Raw genomic sequence first — 22,830 nt, forward strand, 5'->3', positions numbered from 1 at the left:
ACACATATATTCATATGCTGCATGTTGTCATTCAATTCCCTGAGACCTGCTCATATTTTTCCATTCTTTTCCCTATCTGTAATCTTCTATATCTGAAATCCCTATAGGATTTTAGATGTCCTGTTCTCTGGTTCATTAATTCTTTCTTCAGCCTCTTCAAATTTGCTGTTATATGTCTCCATTGTTTTTCATCTCTTCTATTTTGCCTTTCATTCCCAAAAGTTCTGATGATTGTTTTTTTTTAATCTTCTGTCTTCTTACTTCTGTGTGCCCAAATGTCTTCTTTAGATTCTTCATCTCATTTGCCGTATCTTCCCTCAACTCATTGATTTGATTTTTGTATTGATTTTGCATATTTGAAGATCTTTAATTATTGTTTCAACTCCTGTATCTCATTTGAAGAATAAGTTTGTTATTTTGACCATGCCTTATCCTTTTTCCTAATATGAGTCATAATTTTTTTGTTGTCTAGACATCTGATTTCCTTGATTACACCATTCAGATTTTCCCTGACCACATGGGCCCTGGTCTCAAGATAGTATAATCTGTATCAGGTTTCCTGAGGATGAGACCAAGCAGGTTGTCAGACTTTCCTGTGAGACCTCTAGATTCTGGGCTTTCCTGCCCAGCAGGTGGAGCTTGCCATTGCACAGCTGCCTACTGGTGTAGATAGTGCAGTGCCTTTAACTCTCAATGGACCTTGTCCTGGCCAGGGGCTGAGCATGTCAGAAGCCAAGCTTGAACTATTCCTATTTTGTTGTTGTTGTTGTTTTTATTTCCCCCAGGCCCTGAGGTATGAGTTCTCTGAGGGAGGGCCACCACTTGATCTGGGCCCCACCCCCCCTTTTCTTAGGGAAAATAATCTCTTTAGGGAATTATCTCTTACACCTGAGTTTTATCTTTGAGTCTCTGACTATCTTACCTCCACCCTTTCCTGGGTCAATGCTGACAATTGAAAATGCCTGAGGCTTTCTCTAATGAGCTATTTAGAATAAGAGAAAAAAGTCAAAAAGAAAGAAATCCCTTTTCAGAGCCACTCCCCAGCCTTCCAGTTTAGCAGGCAAGAAAAAGAGTTGGCACCCTGTTCTATGTGACCCTTTTCTTGGGACACAGCCCTTTTGCAGTGTTCTGAGCTAAGACAAATCCAAAAGCCTCTGTTTTTATTTATTTATTTATTTATTTTTAATCCATCAGCCCCACCTCCCCTCTGTTGGAAGAAATCTCTGGGTTCCTTTCCTGCTTGCTCCAGGTTTATCTGTACTCATAGATTATATTCAGTAGTCAAAATTTGTTAATTAAAACCACAATTGGGGCTTGGTTGAGCTATATTACTGTGCCCCTGGAAGGAACTGTTTCTTTTTCCCCATGTTCCAAATCAACCCATCTTGCCAGTGGGGGAGGGGTGCCAGCTCTGCAGTTAGGGGAGTTTTACTTAGAGTTCTATGCTATTATCTCAACTTTTCCACCCATTCCAGACTGGTGTGTGGTGCTGCCCAGTCACAGAAGTCCCTCTAACATTTTTTCCAGATTATTTACTAGTTTTTCCTGGCTATTTGCTAGTTGTTCTAGAGGACTAACAAAATTCTACACCTTCCTATGCTATCATCTTGCCCCACTCCTCAGCATTTATTTTTATACAAAGGGAGCTAAATACAAATAATTGCTTGTTCATTAGTGCATATTTGATGGAATCCTGTATTTATCAACACTTGTGAAAGGGTTATATTAAAAATATAATCTTAGAGAAATATTTCAAATTTTGTCTCTTTTAATTCTGTTGATCTAGACATATTATAAAGCCAGCTCCTACTATCCCAGAGAGATATGAATGTTGGAGACCTGAAAAATGAGGAAATAAATATCCAATGAGTGGTGTAATATAATTGCCACTTTTTAGGATTGGTATGGTTAAAGGAAGAAACCTTGTGAGTGGTTTTAGGTAACTAAGAATATTCAATTAAAGCAGGAAGTGTTCATTCTTGGAGCTATCACTGAAGACATGACTGGGAGAAATTTACTGGGGCTGGCCGTGAGTTAATGATGGGATGAAAAAAACTATATTCATGAGGGCATGGAATAGGCCTGTCAAGTTTATTTATGTATACTCAGAATTTTAAAATTAGCAATACATGCCTGTGGAATGAATGACTGATGTGAAGTAGAATAAAAAAGAAATGTAAAATTATAGTCCTAAACTCTCCCAGATTCAGGCTTATGTTTTCTTGGCATCTTGTGCTATATTGACTCCTGTAAATTTGAGAACTAAACTTAAGTAATAATTGTTTCTATGTGATTTAGTTAAGGTAAGAAAGAGAGAGAAACTCAGGTTTATTTTAAAGAAATAACATAAGGGGTGGGAATTTGGGTTTAGAAGAAAGAATTGCTATTATCCAGTGAATAATACAAATGAATTAAGAGAATTTTTAGATGTTTTGATTTTCATTAAGAATATAATGACTTTGGGGAGCTTCTTTAAAATACTTCGGTAAATTCTCAAATATCATCATTCCAATGACTTTATTTTTGGTAGATATATTTTATTTAATTAAATGTTACAAATCTATTTTTAATGAATTTTACTGAGATCAACACACACAACATATAATCCATCATAGAACTATCATATATTTGTGTATTCATCACCACAATTTCAGAATATTTTCATTTTTCCAAAATAAAAAGGAACACCAAAACCACCCTACACTCTTTATCTCCACTGATTATTAATATATTTTAGTCATTATTTTATTACCCATCTGCCCATACACTAGGTAAAGGGAGTGTCAGTTACCAGATTATCACTATCAGTTGGTCACATGATAAAGGTTATATATTTATACACTTATCATCAAGAATCAAGTCTCTTGGATTACCATTCAACAGATTCAGTTATTTCCTTGTAGTTATTTTAATACACTGGAAACTAAAATGGAATATCTATATAATGCATAATAACCTACAGATTGACCTCTCAACTCTGTTTGAGATCTCTCAGCCACTGAAACTTTATTTTGTTTCATTTATTTTCTCCCTTTTGGTCAAGATGGCAAACCCAACCCCATGACAAAGATGCCAGGAGTAGGCTTATCCCTGGAGTCCTGTCCCTCATTGCCATGGAGACTAATACCCCTGGGAGTCATGTCTCACATATGGGGGAGGGTAGTGAGTTTGTTTTCAGACTTGGCTGAGAGAAAGAGGCCACATATGAACAACAAAAGAGGTTCTCTTGTGGTGACACTTAGACATAATTATATGGAGGCTTAGCTTCTGTTTTGTAGGAATTAGCTTCATAAGGGCAAGCCCCAAGATCAAGGGCTTGACTTATAAATTGGGATTCCTTATTGTTTGCAATAATATCAGGAATTCCCCTGATGAGGAAGTTTAATATTTCTACATTTTTTTTTCCAGTCCTTCAAGGGGATGTTGGAAATACTATTTTTTTTCTTTATTTTCTGCCCAAAATATCCTGGGGTATATCAGGTATCACATTAACCTGTACAGCATAACAAGATCACATTCCCCATTCTAAGTTCCTTGCTGCATGCAACCATGCTGACCATACATGTTATAATAGAAAGTGTGCTACAGTGCCTGTAAATCTTGTCCCAAATAAGCATCTCTTAAACATCAGTCAAAACTCAGGAATAGATGTAACTGCTGTAAAAGCTTACAATCTACAAAACTTTACAACGAGCCTCACTGAACACTCCATAATCTTGCACCATTGATTTTCCAATATCTGTCCATGTTCTCTCCCCTGATAACCTATGCTCTCAAATTCAATTTGCAGCATTTTTTCATTATGGTTAGTTTATATTAATGAGGACTTACAATATTTGTTCTTTGTTTCTGGCTTATTTCGCTCAACATAATGTCCTCAAGGTTTATTCACCTAGTTGCATGCCTCATGACTTTATCCCTTCTTACAGCCATTCAATATTGCATTGTATGTATATATCACAGTTCACCCTTCTGTTCACCCATTGATATACACTTAGGCTACCTCCATTTATTGCAAATCTTGAATACTGCTGCCAAAAGCACTAGTGTGCAAATGCCTATTCATGCCCCTGCTTCCAAGCATCTTTCAAGCATCTTCCAAATAATGGGGTTGCAGGGTCATATGGCAACCCGATAGTTTTTCTCCTGGGAACCACCACACTACCCTCCAGAGAGGCTGCTCCTTTCTTCTTCCCTACCAACAGTGTATATATCTCTCTCCACATTTTCTCCAACACTTGTATCTTTCTGTTTGGTTCAGTGATTTTTTAAAGTTTTAATTAAAGAGTCATGTCAACAATTATATCAACCTTTCCACTTTTTGGCTAACATTTTCTAAACTCCCAACATGTCCTCTTATTCATCCATTTTTTTAAGCAATGAGTCCTAGTCTATTTCCAATGCATGTCCCCCAAAATTGAGTGATTCCAAAGTCCATGTTAACGTCCAACCCAACACCATAAATTCTTGGTTTCCAATATTTCTTATCCTCTTCATTGTTGCTGAAATTTCAATCCATCTACATCATTAGCTCTCAAGTTTATGCTTGCATTTTGTATCTGCTTCATCTTCAAAATGACAAGTTCAAACATCCCTCTCTAGTCACAATCTTCTCAAATACAGTTTGTTTATTGGTTCTGGAAAAGGGAAACCAATATTATTTTGGTTTCTCTTCAAGAGCCTAATGATCTGATATATAGCCCTTAAAATATGTTTTGCTATTTATGAGATTTTAATTTTTCATTTATAAAAATTCCAAGCTTAACAGTACACATGTAATCCTTAGACTTAATTAAATGAATCAGTTAACAAAATATCCTTAATTTTAATCATGCAGTTTCATTAAAAAAAAAAAAGCAAAACATGCATAGCTATCCAAAGTGGTTAGAAAAAAACAAATGATGACATGCCAGTAATTAACCAATCTTTATAATTATGTCTCTGAATTTAAACTAAATATGTGCTCTATACCATGCCACTAACTTTTTGAAATATCCATCAAAAAAACTTTAAATTATAAAAAATGCATAGCCATATGGCAAAAACAAATCTAATCCTATCATTTGAATATATAATATTCCCTGTCTGTTTCATCTTCCTGTTTAATAAATATGCATTATTTCATGCTATGATGTATTTCATTCATGAGAATATGTTTGATAAAAGCAATTCAGTCACATTAGGAAGAATTCAAAGTTTCCTAAATTTTAATGGAATGCATTAATGCATATTTACACAACCCTGAAATCACTTACGATAGACATCATATATGGGAACTACCCTTGTATAAGAATATTTCAAATGATAATCCATGTGGACCAATTTTTAAATCCAAGTGATAAAAATAATTCGGAGGGAAGAACCTAATATAGTGGCTAGAAGAGACAGGGAAAAAAAACACCTCCATGAAAAATACTAGATAAAAGCCAGAAATTGACCCAGAATACCAGTTCCAGTGATGCATCAGCTGGACAAGGTCTGCTAAATCCACAGGGACTGTGCACTTGGGGAAAACAGGGGTCTGTGTTCTGAAATGAGTAAGTAAGCCTGCTGAATATCCAGCAGCCATGCTGTGGTGTGCAGAAACTGTGGGTTGGTATTTGGAGGCAGACTAGTTCTTTTTTGAAAAACCCAAAAATGGCTGCAGATACAACAGTGAGAACCACACAGTGAAGCACAGCTGGAATAGGCTGTGCAAATGCCTCAATATCTGGCATAGAAGATAGCCTTTTGCAACCTGCTGCTAATCATCTCAGAGTGAGGAAGGCAGAGGTGAGCCAAAAGGGGAAAATAACCACACCCCTTGCAGCCATCTTCCCGGTGGGCTGAGAACACTCCTGCCCAGATCTGGCACCACAGCCCAGAGCCACACTAAAAAGCCCAGTGCAACAGGAAGTGTTTCCAGCAACATGTGCACATGCCACAACATCAGTCAGGGACAATAGCCTTCTGCACACCCACAGCTAATTGCCCTGGAGCTGGGAAGGCAGAGCTGTGTGAAAAGGAGGAAATTAACACACCCCATGCAGCCATCCTTACAGCAGGCTGGGGATGCATCTACATGGCCCAGCAGCCCAGAACTTCCCTTGAGGGGTGGCACACACTTGTGATGTAGCACAACCTTCCCTCAGCAGAGGCCCTAGGAGGGCATGGCTTGGAAGAGGGACCCACTTGGAAATCCCAGGGACCATACACCAATACCAAGGACTTGTGGATGAGCAGCAGAGACAATCTGTGGTGAGACTGAAATGAAGGTTTAGACTCTTGCAACAGCATTAAATCTCCAGGAACACCTGGGAGGTTTGATTATTAAAGTTGCCCTCCCTCTCTAACCACTCAGACACATACCCCACATTCAGGGCAGATGGCACCAAAAACACACCCAAACTTGGTGCACCAATTGGACCCCACAGGAAACAGACCCCCACACACCACTAAGACAAAGTTGGGGGAACTAACTTGAGGGGAATAGGTGACTCATGAATGACATCTGCTGTTTAGTTAAAGTGTACTGCACCAAGCTGTAGATCTCACAAATTAGAGATTAGTCTTTGAATAATCCTACATATCCTAAAAGAACCCTATCAAGTACAGCAAATGCCAAGATGCCAAAAACAACAGAAAATTTTAAAGCATATGAAAAAAACAGATGATATGGATAACCCAGACCCAAACACCCAAATCAAAAGATCTGAGGAGATACAGTACTTGGAGCAATTAATCAAAGAACTAAAGACAAGCAATGAGAGCATAGCACAGGATATAAAGGACATGAAGAAGGGCAAGGCACAGGATATAAAGGACATGAAGAAGACCCCAGAAGAACATAAAGAAGAAATTGCAAGTGTAAATACAAAAATAAAAAAAAATAAAAAGATGAAATTTTGGAAAGAAAAGAAGCTGTTGACCAAATTAAAAAGATTCCAGATACTCACAGTTCAAGAATAGAGGAAGTTGAACAATGAATCAGGGACCTCGAGGGCCACAGAATGGAAAATGAAAGAACAAAAGAAAGAATGGGGTAAAAAAATTGAAAAAAAATGAAATGGACCTCAGGGATATGATAGATAAAATAAAACATCCAAATATAAGACTCATCGGTTTCCTAGAAGGGGAAGAGAAGGGTGAAGGTCTAGAAAGAGTATTCAAAGAAATTGCTGTGGAAAACTTCCCAAAACTTCTACACAATATGAATACACAAAGCATAAATTCTCAGCAAACTCTAAATAGAATAAATCCAAAAAAAAAAAACAAAACACTGCAAGACATACTCTGATCAGACTGTCAAATGCTGAGGAGAAGTAGCAAGTTCTGAAAGCAGCAAGAGAAAAGCAAGTCACCACATGCAAAAGAAACAACATAAGACTAAGTTGTGACTACTCAGCAGCCACCACGGAGGCAAGAAGACAATGGCATGACATATTTAAAATTCTGCGAGAGGAGAATTTCCAACCAAGAATACTTTTTCCAGCAAAGCTCTACTTCAAAGACAAATGTTGAGAGATTTTGCTAATAAAAGACCTGCCCTGCTTCAGATACTAAAGAGAGCCCTTCCAACAGAGAAACAAAGAAAGGAGAGAGAGATATGGAGAAAGATTCAGTACTAAAGAGATTCAATATTGGTTCATTAAAGGACAATAAGAGAGAGAGGGGAAAAATATATCTGACAAACATAAACGAAAGTATAGGATAGCTGATTCAAAAAATGCCTTCACAGTAATAACATTGAATGTAAATGGATTAAACTCCCCAATTAAAAGATATAGATTGGCAGAATGGATCAAGAAATATGAACCATTAATATGTTTCATACAAAAGACTCATCTTAAACAGAGGGACACAAAGAAATTGAAAGTGAAAGGATGAAAAAAACATTTCATATAAGCTACAGCCAAAAAAAAGCAGGAGTAGCAATATTAATCTCACATAAAATAGATTTTAAATGCAAGGATGTTATGAGAGACAAAGAAGGCCACTACATACTAATCAAAAGGGCAATTCAACAAGAAGAAATAACAATCATAAATATTTATGCACCCTATCATGGTGCCACAAAATACATGAGACAAACACTGGCAAAATAAAGGAAGCAATGGATGTTTCCACAATAATTGTGGGAGACTTCAATACATCACTCTCCCCTATAGATAGATCAACCAGACAGAAGACCAATAAGGAAATTGAAAACCTTAACAATCTGATAAATGAATTTCATGTAACAGGCATACATAGAATATTACATCCCAAATCACCAGGATACACATTCTTCTCTAGTGATCATGGAATTTTCTCCAGAATAGACCATATGCTGGGACATAAAACAAGCCTCAATCAATTTAAAAAAAAATGAAATTTTTCAAAGCACATTCTCTGACCATAATGAAATGCAATTAGAAGTCAATAACCATCAGGGACTTAGAAAATTCACAAACACCTGGAGGTTAAACAACACACTTCTAAAATAAATGGTTTATAATGTAGAATGTAGGGGAACTAGAGATAGAGAGCAATTAATGAAGGGGGAATGATAACCCAGTAAGAACAGATAAGCTTTTGTGGGTAAATTTAACATTCTGGAAATGTCCAGAAATGACTATGGCTTGTTAATTTCTGATGGGTATGGTAGGAACAAGTTCACAGAAATATTGCTATATTTGGAAACTTTCTTGGGGTAGAGTACGAACATGTTGGACTCCCTTGTTATGGTTTGTTTGAATTGATTTTTTTATTATACTTTGTTTGTTTTTGATATAGTTGATTTAAAAAAAAAAAAGAGTTCATTAAAAAAAAAGCAATTAAAAAATATGCAGAGCCCCCTTGAGGAGCTGGTGTAGAATGCAGGGGTGTTGGGCTCCCCACCTCGATGGTTGCTGATGTGCTCACAGACATAGGGTACTGGTGGTTTGGTGGGCTGAGCCCTCTACCACAGGACTTGCCCTTGGGAAGACTGTTGCTGCCAAGGAGAGGCTGGGCCTCCCTATGGTTGTGCCTAAGAGCCTCCTCCAAATGTCTCTGTTGCTCAGATGTGGCCCTCTCTCTCTAGCTAAGCCAACTTGGCATGTGAAGTCTCTGCCTTCCCCCTTACATGGGATCTGACACCCAGGGAAGTGAATCCCCCTTGCAACATGGAATATGACTTCCGGGGAGGAATGTAGACCTGGCATCATGGGATGGAGAACATCTTGACCAAAAAGGGGAATGTGAAAGGAGATGAAATAAGTTTCAGTGGCAGAGAGATTCCAAAAGGAGCTGAGAGATCACTCTGGTGGGCACTTTTATGCACAAAATAGACAACCATTTTTAGGTTCTAATGAATTGGAATAGCTAACAGTAAATACCTGAAAGTATCAAACTACAACCCAGAACCCATGAATCTTGAAGACGATTGTATAAAAATGTAGCTTATGAGGGGTGACAATGTGATTGGGAAAGCCTTATGGACCACACTCCCCTTTGTCTCATTTATGGATAGATGAGTAGAAAAAATGGGGGAAGAAAAAAAAATGGCACCCAGTGTTCTTTTTTACTTCAATTGTTCTTTTTTACTTTAATTTTTATTCTTATTATTTTTGTGTTTGTGGTAATGAAAATGCCAAAAATTAATTTTGGTGATGAATGCACAGCTATATAATGGTACTATAAACAATTGAATGTACACTTTATTTTGTATGACAGCATGGTATGTGAATATATCTCAATAAATATGAATTAAAAAAATAATTAGGAACTATCTCCCCTTATGTACTCCTATATATCTTATATTAGTAATTCCATTTTTTTATACAGATTCTATGTAAAATTGGATCTCATATTTGGAACTCAGTAATTGTTTTTATCTTCTTTCTCTAAATAATTTGATGTTAGCCTTTGCACAATTATCATAGTGAAAACATTTAACACTTTCTCTGCATCTCCTTTCTCATCTATCACAGCTATTCAGTTACTAAGTCCTTATTTTCCACCTCTTCAACTGATATCCATTTGTCCTGATCTATCTCCACTGGCACTGTTTATAATTATTACTGTTAGCCCATTTATTTCAATTACCGGTTAATTGATCAGGTTGGCTTTCAGTCCATTGACATATAGCTCATAGAGTTATCTTTCTGTAATTCAAATCTGATCACATGCTCCTTCATCTTAAATACTTTTGATGATTTTGCATAACTTACCAGGAAAAAGTTTAAATCCCTTTCTCTGATATCAACCAGTGTTAGTAATCTTGTCTTCTCCTAATATCACCTCCCAACCTTCTTGTCTTTACTCACAGCTTACCCTAATCAAATTAATACCCCAAAGGCCCTTTGATAAATTATACCTCACAACTTAAAACAGTCTTTAAATGTGCTGTTCTCTTCACCTATATTCTGTTCTCTCTAGTGATACTTAATTTCATATTCATCTTTATAACACCAGTGCCTTTTATTGTATTTAAAATACACATATTTACTTATATATTCTTGAATATATATTTCAATCAGATAATTGCAATGTCTCTGCATAAAATCTCATTAATTGTATTTTGCAATCATATAGGGTATACTTTATAGAAACAAACAATTTATGAATTTGTGTTCTCAGTCTTCTTTACCTAACAAACTAAAAACAAGCTTATTCTCATATTCTTTATATTTGTTTCATCTAATCTGTTTAATTTACAGCTGTTTTGATTTCCTCATTTCTATAAAGCAAGTACCATGCAATGACTTGGGCTAAAGAGTGGGAATTTATTGGCTCATGGTTTTGAGGCTAGGAGAAGTCCCAATCAAGACATCATCAAGGCCATGCTTTCTTCTCAAAGACTGGATTCTGGGGCTGGCTACCAGTGATCCTTAGTACTGGGTTCCTCTATAGCACAGCATTGCACATGGTGGCCTCTCCTGGCATCTCACATCTCTTTCACATTATTTTGACCTTCAATTTCTTTTTTCCTGTGGCTTTCACTCTGAATTTCATTCTGTTTATAAAGAACTCCAATAAGGTTAAGACCCATTCTGAATGAGTTGGACCACAACTTAACTGAAGTAACCCCATCAAAAGGTCCTACTCATAATGGGTTTACATCCACAGGACAAGATTAAGTTTAAGAACACATTTTTCTGTGGTACATAGTTCCAAACCAACATAACCTTTGTAAGGGAGAATTTTGGTAGAAGAGGCAGACAATGTGTAATCATGTCATTATTAATCTTCCCAAACCCAATGTTCAGAAAAATAAATAGTTAATCATAAAATATTCTCTCTCCTTTTCTTCTCTATGTCTATCTTTCCTTGTCTCTTTGTCTCTCTGTCTCTCACTCTCTCTATAATCTCCCCCATTCTCTGTCTAGCTCTGAGTCTTTTCTTTATAAATGTCTACACTAAAGTAAAATGTGTCCTATATATGGTGATTACTAATTTATTTTTGAAGACTTTTTTGTTTACTTACACCATTACACTTATATTTCATTTCAAACTATTATTTGGAGCATATTCTAAATTTCTGATTTGCTTATTTTTGCAATAGGAATTCAGTTAAATATATTACAATTGAAGCATTATTGGAAGATAAGTTTATGCTAACAGCTTCATTTTGAAAGTGGGCTTTCTTTTCTTTTTTTACACAGCATGGTCATTGCTTTCAAATGCATTTTGCTCCTGGCAATACCAACTTTTACCTATCACTTCTGATTAAAAATCATGTGTCCATTGTGTGTGAGTGTGTGTGTGTGTGTGTGTGTTCATGCATACCCTACTAGAATAGGAGGGAAACACAGTTCCCATTTATATTTACTTTGATTCTTTTCACTATTCTGGATAATTTTGTTGGAATTTTGAGAGAATATGAAACATTGAGAAAGAAACTTTCCATTTACTTTATATATTTCTATAAATGCATTTCAGGTCTGGCTGATCATTTTCTGTCCTTGATAATGAAACGCGTACATGTTTTATAATAAATGTCTTCACTTACTAATAGTAATATATGAATTTGTGCTTTAGAATAAATCATTTTTTAGAAAATTATCTTAGTGATTCCAATAATATGCAGATAACTTCTCTTAGAGTTGTATGAAGGCAAAAATGACAAATAATGAAAATGGAAAATGTTATACTATTGGAAATTTTATAATTCAAAATAATTGCTGTGGAAACTTCTGGTTTAAAAGATCTCCCTTCATCATTTTTTCTGGGGATAATTGGAATATTTTTAGCAGGATAAATTTTATTAGAAGAATGATATGCTATTTAAGAATGTTCAAGGTAAAAGGTACACAGTAATTCTTTGTATTATTCCTGCAACTTTTCTATAAAACTGAGATTATGTCAAAATTAAAAGTTAAAGAAAAAAAAGAAGCAACTTCCATAGTGCTTATAGTTAGAATCTCCCTCTTTGCTTACTCCTGGGCAAAGAGATATTAGTAAGACTTTCTATCATTATCCACGACGGAAGTGTATGAATACACCTCTTTAGATAAACTGTCTAATTGTCAACTTTTAATTCCTGCAAACTATAAGAAAATAGTATTTTTATTATTTCATTTTTTATTTTTACATCTGTTTAAATTCCATTTTGAGATCTCTTAGGGAAATAGAAGTGAAAAAGTCTTGATTTAACCAGTGCTCATTTCCTCTATCACTGATTCATTATATCATCCTGCAGAATTGGTCAACTGGCCCATGACACAACATACTTAAAAAATTGTGTTCCTTGCTAAAACTTTCAAAACTTTAGTGATTTCCTTAAAAAGAAAACAATTAAACAAAGCAAAACAAAACAAAAAACAGTTTCTTAGCACAGATTTGAAGTTAGAGGGTGTGAGTTAGCTAAGGACACACTTGGTGAAAAATCTTCTCTTAAAGCAAATATCACTCTTTTACACCTCTTGTTACAAAAATTTGAAATGTATGTCAAACCCACTCACTTTCACTATGATTTATGTCACTCACTTGATAGATAGTTCCAATAGTCAAATTGAAATACATCAGTCAGAATGGCTTTTGAAAAATTAGTACCAATATGTAATGCTTTTATTATAAATAATATAGAATTTTACTTAAAATGAATTTTTAAAAGATTCCTAGCATGACATTTTTGGTCATACAGTAATAATTTCACTAGAAATGACAAAGTTTACTCTACAAGATCACTTTTTGTTAAAAGAAAAAAATAAAGTGCAAATTGGTTCTATCTTTTTGAAAACATACATTTTTTCAAGTGTATAAATATTTAAGGTAAAGGGCAGCACATAATTTTAGGATAGATTTTTTTATCTTTAGAAACTTAGTCCTTACTTACTCAATGGAAAAGATTAGTTTTATGACTTACCTTGGTTAGGATACAGTACCCAACTATTTAACCAAACATTAACATAGATGATGCTGTGAAGGTATTTCATAGATGTGGTTAACACCTACAATCAGTTGATATTAAAGAAAAGAAATTAGCCTCCTTAAAACTAAGGTCCCCTGATAAAGAAGATATTCTATCTCAAGAACACAGCATCAAACCACAGTCTGAATTTTCAGCTTACCAGTCTGCACAACAGACTTCAGAATTACCATGTCCCACAAAGATGTGAGCCAATTCATTTAAACAAGTAGCTTTTTGTGTCATACCCTAGGATGTGATGTTAATCTCACCTGAGAAAGCATCTCTGTGATTAACTCTTCACCAGGATCTTCAAAAGTATAACCCATGTAGACAAGGTAAGTGTCATGATCTAAGCAAAACTCTTCACTGTTTTTTCCACAAGAATACTATTACATTTTATCAAATCTAAGACATCATACTATAAAATTGCATTATGATTTTTATGTTGAAATGTGAATAAATGTTTCTTAGAAATGACTAAATATAATAAAAAGGACACTAATACATAACTGCAGCTTCAGGACAACCAACCGACGACAGGTGGAGAGTACAGTTTGCTTAACATACTCAAATAACAATGTAAGTTTTTTTCTTCCTTTTAATTTTTATTGGGATGGTTCAGATACCATACAATCATCCAAAGATCCAAAGTGCACAATCACTTGCCCCCGGCACCCTCACACAGCTGTGCATCCATCACCACACTTAATTTTTGTTCAATTTTTAGAAACTTTTCATTATTCCAGACAAGTAATAAAGTGAAAGATGAAAAAAGAAAAAAAAAAAAAAAAAGGAAACTCGAATCCTTCCATATCCTTAACCAACCCCCCTCAATTGTTGACTCGTAGTGTTGGTATAGTACATTTGTTACTGTTTATGAAAGAATGTTGAAATACTACTAACTGTAGTATATAGTTTGCAATTGGTATATATTTCTTCCCGATATGCCCCTCTATTATTAACTTCTAATTGTATTGTCATACATTTGTTCTGGTTCGTGGAAGAGATTTCTAATATTTGTACAGTTAATCATGGACATTGCCCACCATAGGATTCACTTTTATACATTCGTATCTTTTGACCTCCAACTTTCCTTCTGGTGACACATATGACTCTGAGCTTCCCCTTTCCACCTCATTCATGCACCATTCGGCACTGTTAGTTATTCTCACATCTTGCTATTGACACTTCTGTTTATTTCCAAACATTTAGGTTCATACTAGTTGAACATTCTGCTCATACTAAGCAAATGTTCCCATCTTGGTACCTTATATTTCATGTCTATGAGTTTACTTACTATAATTAGCTCCTATTAGTGAGAACCTGCAATATTTGTCCTATGTGTCTGGCTTATTTCACTCAGTATATTGCCCTAGAGGTTTTGTCATTGACCCATTTTTTTTTTTTAAGATGGTTTTGTTCACACATCATACATTCCATTCTAAGTAAACAATCGATGGTTCTCTGTATGGTCACATATTTATGTGCTCACCACTATTTATATAAGGGCATCTACATTTCTTCCACAAGGCAGGAGGGAGAGTCAAAGAAGGTAGAGAGGTAAAAGAAAGAGGAAAAAAATTGACAGCTAGGAAGCAGCAAAAGGAAAAATAAACTTAAATCAAAGTAGAGTAAAGAATCAGAAAACACCACCAATGTCAAGTGTCTAACATGCCTCCCCTATACCCCCTCTTATCTGCATTTACCTTGGTATATCACTTTATTACATTAAAGGAAGTAGTTTACATTGATTGCATCCCTCCCCCAGTGACTCCCATTTTTAACAACTTGGAAGGTTGACATTTGCTTTTTCTCCCTCATAAAAGAACATATTTGTACATTTTATCACAATTGTTGAACACTCTAGATTTCACCAAGTTACACAGTCCCAGTCTTTAACTTTCCTCCTTTCTTCTGGTGTCTCACATGCACCCAACCTTCCTCTCTCAACTGCATTCATAGTTATCTTTGTTCAGTGTACTTACATTGCTGTGCTACCATCTCCCAAAATTGTGTTTTAAACCACACACTCCTGTCTTCTCCTATCACTCTGTAGTGCTCCCTTTAGTATTTCCTGTAGGGCGGGTATCTTGTTCACAGTCTCTCATTGTTTGTTTGTCGAAAAATATTTTGATCTCTCCCTCATATTTGAAGGACAGCTTTGCTGGATATAGGATTCTTGGTGGTTTTTCTCTTTCAGTATCTTAAATATATCACACCACTTCCTTCTGGCCTCCATGGTTTCTCTGAGAGATCCACACATAGTCTTATTAAGCTTCCTTTGTATGTGATGGATTGCTTTTGTCTTGCTGCTTTCAGGATTCTCTCTTTGTCTTTGACATTTGATAATCTGATTAAGTGTCTTGGCATAGGCCTATTCAGATCTATTCTGTTTGGAGTATGCTGCGTTTCGTGGCTCTGTAATTTTATGTCTTTCATAAGAGATGTGAAATTTTCATTGATTTTTTCCTCTATTATTTCTTCTGCCCCTTTTCCCATCTCTTCTCCTTCTGGAACACCAATGATATGTATATTCTTGTACTTTGTTTCATCCTTAAGTTCCCACAGATGTTGCTCATATTTTTTCATTCTTTTCTCCATCTGCTCCTTTGTGTGTAGGCTTTCAGGTATTTTGTTCTCCAGTTCCTGAGTGTTTTCTTCTGCCTCTTGAGATCTGCTGTTGTTTGTTTCCATTGTGTCTTTCATCTCTTGTGTTGTGCCTTTCATTTCCATAGATTCTACTAGTTGTTTTTTTGAACTTTCAATTTCTGCTTAATATATGCCCAGTGTTTTCTTTACAGCCTCTATGTCTTTTGCGAAATCTTCTCTAAACTTTTTGAATTGATTTAGCATTGTTGTTTAAATTCCTGTATCTCAGTTGAAGTGTACATTTGTTCCTTTGCCTGGGCCATAACTTCATTCTTAGCGTAGGTTGTAGTTTCTGTTATCTAGGCATCTGACCTCTTAGGTCACCCCAACTAGGTTTTCCCAGATGAGAACAGGCTCAGGTCACAGAAGGAGGAAATATATTTCCCTGATGGTTTTTCTTAGAGAATTGATACACTTTGCTTTTCTGCCCAGCAGGTGCAACTGTCAGCCTGTCACTGGCTGGTGTAAGAGGTTGTGGCCTGTGGCTCTCCTCCCCCAGGCTTTGGTGTCTGGTTCCAGTTAGGCAGACAGTAGAGCTGGGCCCCTCCCTTTCCTCTTTGGAAGCTATGTCCCCTCCAGAGAGGTCATCTGTGTATCAATAAGTTCTTTGTTTCTCTGACTCTGCTGATCAAAGTGTTTTGATTTTAAAATGGCTGAGGCTTTCTTTACTGCAAAGTGCTGTGGGCTGAAAACAGCTGAAGTTTTCTCCAGAGAGAGAATGGGACAGAAAGCTCCCAAATTCACCCATCAGCCGGAGATAGCACCCAATACTCTGGGCTCCCTGTCCTGAGACAGATATGTCCCCTGACTCTCCCAAGGTCAGTTGTCACCAAAAACCTCTGTGTGCTTGTTGGGGATTTGCTGTCTGTATTGAGCAGTTAATATTGAAATCCCAGTTGGATCTGGGCTGAGGTCCACTAGCTTGTTTGGAGAGTGTTGCTCTCTAGCACTGCGAGGCTTCCATGAGGGAGAGTCTCTTGGCTCTAGGCTCTCATTGTGGGTCTGCAGTTTTTACTTACAGATTTTATGCTGTGATCTAGGGCATTTCTCCCAGTTCAGGTTGGTGAATGATGAGTGGACAGTTACATTTGTCTCCCCACAGTTATTCCAGGTTATTTACTAGTTTTTTTGTCATTTATGAATTGTTCTGGGGAGGACTAACAGTCTTCCACTCCTCCCTATGCCACCATCTTAGCTCCTCTCAACAATGTAATTTAATCAAAGATTAAATAAAGGATGTCATTTGGAACTTTTATTCAGCCAATGCATTTTTTCATGATGGAATTGTTGCTTTCCCTTCAAAACCCATACTGCTCACACAACCAGTTTTGTTTTAAAATGGTTCTGTTAGTTTTAGACACTAGGTAAAAAATATTTTCTGAACATTTTAGACATCAAAGAAAAATGAAAATAGATTTCAAGGATTATTCACCCCAATCTCATTTCTGAAGAACATGTGATACCCACAACAGGTAACTATTAAATATATCCTCACCCTTTTGTTTATAGAGAGATATTTACTATGATTGAAATATTCAACTCCTATTTTTATAGTTTCTCATATATTAATACTGGCAGATAATAGTATCCTCTGATATGAAGAATATGTCCTTTAGAATCTGAGTTTTAGTTAACATGAGTAACTCATAACTAATAACAGAGAATTTATTTCTGGGTGTTGGAGGCTAGCTTTAGAGAGGAATTTTCTATAGTCCATTGCTTTCTTGTGGTCAAGATCTCTGGTTGTAGATCAGTTTTATTTAAATTTTTAAGATAACTACAGTCAAGTATTTTAACCAGAATGTTTTGTCAGCTTTCATTAAATATTAACTATATTCCTTGGTGATTCTTTTCCACTGAAGTTAGGAGAAGAACATCCTTACAGCTGACCCACTTACATTGATAAATTCTGGCAAATTGTTTTTATTTAAAACAAGAAAACTTCTTTTATTTGAAAGAAAGGCAATCATGAAAAAATAAGTGACTATAAGTCACTAAGAAAAGCATAATCACATTTTGTTTTAGACTTACTTATAAACAATTCAAATCCAGAAATCAAAGTCATACTGAATCCAAGAAAATAAGCTTTTTTAGTTGCAATTTCAATCAGTTCATGTTTAATTGTTTATAAAACAAGCATTCATGTAATTTACCTCTATATTCATATGATCTATCATTAACATGTACCAAATCAGAATGAAACTATAAGTTTTAACACAGTAAGTGCTTGGAGTTAAAGAAGATGCCCAGGAGCTTTTCCCCTCAAATCCCAATTAAAGTTGTCTTTTAATAATCAAATGCCAGTTTGTCTTTTAAAGTAACAAATCAAATAATATTACAAGTGTTTTTCTTTGCAGGTAATTACTTAATTGTATAACTGTCCTAAGAATAGTTGAATCTAGTAAACTCTATTCCTGTAACAAATTTTGGGGGACCATGAAAATTCTGCCTTCAGATCTCATACTATGTGGAGTTAATTGACAATTAATGGCACTCCAAATCTACCACTAGGTGGGTACTGAGGCAATGCTTACCTCATTGACTTGTCCTAGCCAACAATCAAGCATGGCAGGAGTACTAAGGTAGCCCCTTCAAGCCAGAGGAAGAACTTCTTTCATGGTAACTTTTGCTTAAGAACACCCCAGCAGCCCAGCCAAAACTTTCTATTAAGTGTGCTGTAGTATGAGACTGTCTATACACTACTCAAATTTCTGTCTTTATATATTTATCCATTCTGTTTTAAATGGAATCGTATATATGTTCTTTTGAGTCTGGTTTCTTTCACTTACCATAATGCATCCAACAATTTCCTATGTTGTAACATGTATCAGTACTTCATGCTTTTTTATTGTTGAATAATATTCCTTTTTATGGAGATACCATATTTTATTTATCTATTCATCAGTTTAGGGACATTTGGGAAGTTTTCATTATTATGCTGTTAAAATTTATGCAGTCATGGATATTCATATTCCAGTTTTTGCACAGACATAAGTTTTCATTTCACTTAGGTATATACCAGGAATGGAATTCCTGTGTGATATTGTTATTCTATGCTTAATTTTTTAGTAACTGTCAGATGGTTTTCCAAAGTGGCTGTACATTTTAGATTCTCATGAACAATGTATGAGGGTTCCCATTTCACCAAATCCTTACCAACACTGGTTATTAAATATATTTTTATAACCTCTTTGGTGTATGTGGAATGATATCTCATTGTGCTTTTGATATGCATTTCCCTGAATGCTAAGAATTTTTAGCATTTTTATCATGTGCTTGTTATCCATATGGATATCATTAGAAACATGTATTCAGAGAGGCGGGGCAAGATGGCAGACTGGTGAGCTGTATGTTTTAGTTACTCCTCCAGGAAAGTAGGTAAAAAGCCAGGAACTGCGTGGACTGGACACCACAGAGCAATCTGTCTTTGGGCATACTTCATACAACACTCATGAAAACGTGGAACTGCTGAGATCAGCGAAATCTGTAAGTTTTTGCGGCCAGGGGACCCGCGCCCCTCCCTGCCAGGCTCAGTCCCGGGGGAGGAGGGGCTGTCAGCTCCAGGAAGGAGAAGGGAGAATTGCAGTGGCTGCTCTCATCGGAAACTCATTCTACTGATTCAAACTCCAACCATAGATAGACTGAGGCCAGACACCAGAGACTCTGAGAGCAGCCAGCCCAGCAGAGAGGAGACGGGCATAGAAGGAAAACAACACGAGAAGCTCCAAAGTAAAAGCAGAGGATTTTTGGAGTTCTGGTGAACACAGAAAGGGGAAGGGCGGAGATCAGGCCTTGAGGCGCATATGCAAATCCCGAAGCAAGGCTGATCTCTCTGCCCAGGGCACCTTTCCTTAATGGCCCTGGTTGCTTTGTCTATTAGCATTTCAATAACCCATTAGATCTCTGAGGAGGGCCGTTTTTTTTTTTTTTTTTTTTTAAATCCTTTTTGCTTTTTCTAAAACAATTACTCTAAGAAGCTCAATACAGAAAGCTTCAAAGAATTGAAATTTGGGCACGTCAAGTCAAGAGCAGAAATAAGAGAGCTCTGAGACAAAAGGCAATAATCCAGTGGCTGAGAAAATTCACTAAACAACACAACTTCCCAAGAAAAGGGGGGTGTCCGCTCACAGCCACCATCCTGGTGGACAGGAAACACTCCTGCCCATCGCCAGCCCCATAGCCCAGAGCTGCCCCAGACAACCCAGTGTGACGGAAGTGCTTCAAATAACAGGCACACACCACAAAACTGGGCGTGGACATTAGCCTTCCCTGCAACCTCAGCTGAATGTCCCAGAGCTGGGAAGGGGGAGCAGTGTGAATTAACAGAGCCCCATTCAGCCATCATTTGAGCAGACTGGGAGCCTCCCAACACAGCCCAGCAGCCCAGAACTGCCCTGGGGGGACGGCACTCACCTGTGACATAGCACAGTCATCCCTCAACAGAGGACCTGGGGTGCACAGCCTGGAAGAGGGGCCCACTTGGAAGTCTCAGGAGCCATACGCCAATACCGAGGACTTGTGGGTCAGTGGCAGAGACAAACTGTGGCAGGACTGAACTGAAGGATTAGACTATTGCAGTAGCTTTAAAACTCTAGGATCATCAGGGAGATTTGATTGTTAGGGCCACCCCCCCTCCCCGACTGCCCAGAAACATGCCCCACATACAGGGCAGGCAACACCAACTACACACGCAAGCTTGGGACACCAATTGGGCCCCACAAGACTCACTCCCCCACTCACCAAAAAGGCTAAGCAGGGGAGATCTGGCTTGTGGAGAACAGGTGGCTCGTGGACGCCACCTGCTGGTTAGTTAGAGAAAGTGTACTCCACGAAGCTGTAGATCTGATAAATTAGAGATAAGGACTTCAACTGGTCTACAAACCCTAAAAGAACCCTATCAAGGACAGCAAATGCCACGAGGCCAAAAACAACAGAAAATTATAAAGCATATGAAAAAACCAGACGATATGGATAACCCAAGCCCAAGCACCCAAATCAAAAGACCAGAAGAGACACACCTAGAGCAGCTACTCAAAGAACTAAAGATGAACAATGAGACCCTAGTACGGGATATGAAGGAAATCAAGAAGACCCTAGAAGAGCATAAAGAAGACATTGCAAGACTAAATAAAAAAATGGATGATCTTATGGAAATTAAAGAAACTGTTGACCAAATTAAAAAGATTCTGGACACTCATAGTACAAGACTAGAGGAAGTTGAACAACGAATCAGTGACCTGGAAGATGACAGAATGGAAAATGAAAGCATAAAAGAAAGAATGGGGAAAAAAATTGAAAAACTCGAAATGGACCTCAGGGATATGATAGATAATATGAAGCGTCCGAATATAAGACTCATTGGTGTCCCAGAAGGGGAAGAAAAGGGTAAAGGTCTAGGAAGAGTATTCAAAGAAATTGTTGGGGAAAACTTCCCAAATCTTCTAAACAACATAAATACACAAATCATAAATGCTCAGCGAACTCCAAATAGAATAAATCCAAAAAAACCCACTCCGAGACATATACTGATCACACTGTCAAACATAGAAGAGAAGGAGCAAGTTCTGAAAGCAGCAAGAGAAAAGCAATTCACCACATACAAAGGAAACAGCATAAGACTAAGTAGTGACTACTCAGCAGCCACCATGGAGGCGAGAAGGCAATGGCACGATATATTTAAAATTCTGAGAGAGAGGAATTTCCAGCCAAGAATACTTTATCCAGCAAAGCTCTCCTTCAAATTTGAGGGAGAGCTTAAATTTTTCACAGACAAAGAAATGCTGAGAGAATTTGCTAACAAGAGACCTGCCCTACTGGAGATACTAAAGGGAGCCCTACAGACAGAGAAACAAAGACAGGACAGAGAGACTTGGAGAAAGGTTCAGTACTAAAGAGATTCGGTATGGGTACAATAAAGGATATTAATAGAGAGAGGGAAAAATATGGCAAACATAATCCAAAGGATAAGATGGCCGATTCAAGAAATGCCTTCACGGTTTTAACGTTGAATGTAAATGGATTAAACTCCCCAATTAAAAGATATAGATTCGCAGAATGGATCAAAAAAAATGAACCATCAATATGTTGCATACAAGAGACTCATCTTAGACACAGGGACACAAAGAAATTGAAAGTGAAAGGATGGAAAAAAATATTTCATGCAAGCTACAGCCAAAAGAAAGCAGGTGTAGCAATATTAATCTCAGATAAAATAGACTTCAAATGCAGGGATGTTTTGAGAGACAAAGAAGGCCACTACATACTAATAAAAGGGGCAATTCAGCAAGAAGAAATAACAATCGTAAATGTCTATGCACCCAATCAAGGTGCCACAAAATACATGAGAGAAACATTGGCAAAACTAAAGGAAGCAATTGATGTTTCCACAATAATTGTGGGAGACTTCAACACATCACTCTCTCCTATAGATAGATCAACCAGACAGAAGACCAATAAGGAAATTGAAAACCTAAACAATCTGATAAATGAATTAGATTTAACAGACATCTACAGGACATTACATCCCAAATCACCAGGATACACATACTTTTCTAGTGCTCACGGAACTTTCTCCAGAATAGATCATATGCTGGGACATAAAACAAGCCTCAATAAATTTAAAAAGATTGAAATTATTCAAAGCACATTCTCTGACCACAATGGAATACAATTAGAAGTCAATAACCATCAGAGACTTAGAAAATTCACAAATACCTGGAGGTTAAACAACACACTCCTAAACAATCAGTGGGTTAAAGAAGAAATAGCAAGAGAAATTGCTAAATATATAGAGACGAATGAAAATGAGAACACAACATACCAAAACC

At 36.8% G+C, this 22,830-nt stretch overlaps 1 pseudogene; it reads right to left on the reverse strand.

Annotated features, from left to right (window-relative positions):
• Nucleotides 1-22,830, reverse strand: part of LOC119508559 — a 166,497-nt pseudogene that overhangs the window by 15,026 nt on the left and 128,641 nt on the right.

The sequence above is a fragment of the Choloepus didactylus genome, chromosome 1 (genome assembly GCF_015220235.1).
Source record: "Choloepus didactylus isolate mChoDid1 chromosome 1, mChoDid1.pri, whole genome shotgun sequence".
Lineage (NCBI taxonomy): Eukaryota > Metazoa > Chordata > Mammalia > Pilosa > Megalonychidae > Choloepus > Choloepus didactylus.